The following is a 221-nucleotide window of genomic DNA, read 5'->3' as shown; positions in this document are numbered from 1 at the left end:
ATATTGTTTACAGTTGATATTGTTTACAGTTGATGTTGTTTACAGTTGATATTGTTTAGTTTATATTGTTTACAGTTTATATTGTTTACAGTTGATGTTGTTTACAGTTGATTTTGTTTACAGTTTATATTGTTTACAGATTATATTGTTTATAGATTATATTGTTTACAGTTCATATTGTTTACAGATTATATTATTTACAGATTATATTGTTTACAGTT

This window comes from Austrofundulus limnaeus, unplaced genomic scaffold (assembly GCF_001266775.1).
Source record: "Austrofundulus limnaeus strain Quisiro unplaced genomic scaffold, Austrofundulus_limnaeus-1.0 Scaffold2303, whole genome shotgun sequence".
Lineage (NCBI taxonomy): Eukaryota > Metazoa > Chordata > Actinopteri > Cyprinodontiformes > Rivulidae > Austrofundulus > Austrofundulus limnaeus.
This window is presented reverse-complemented; position numbering follows the sequence as displayed.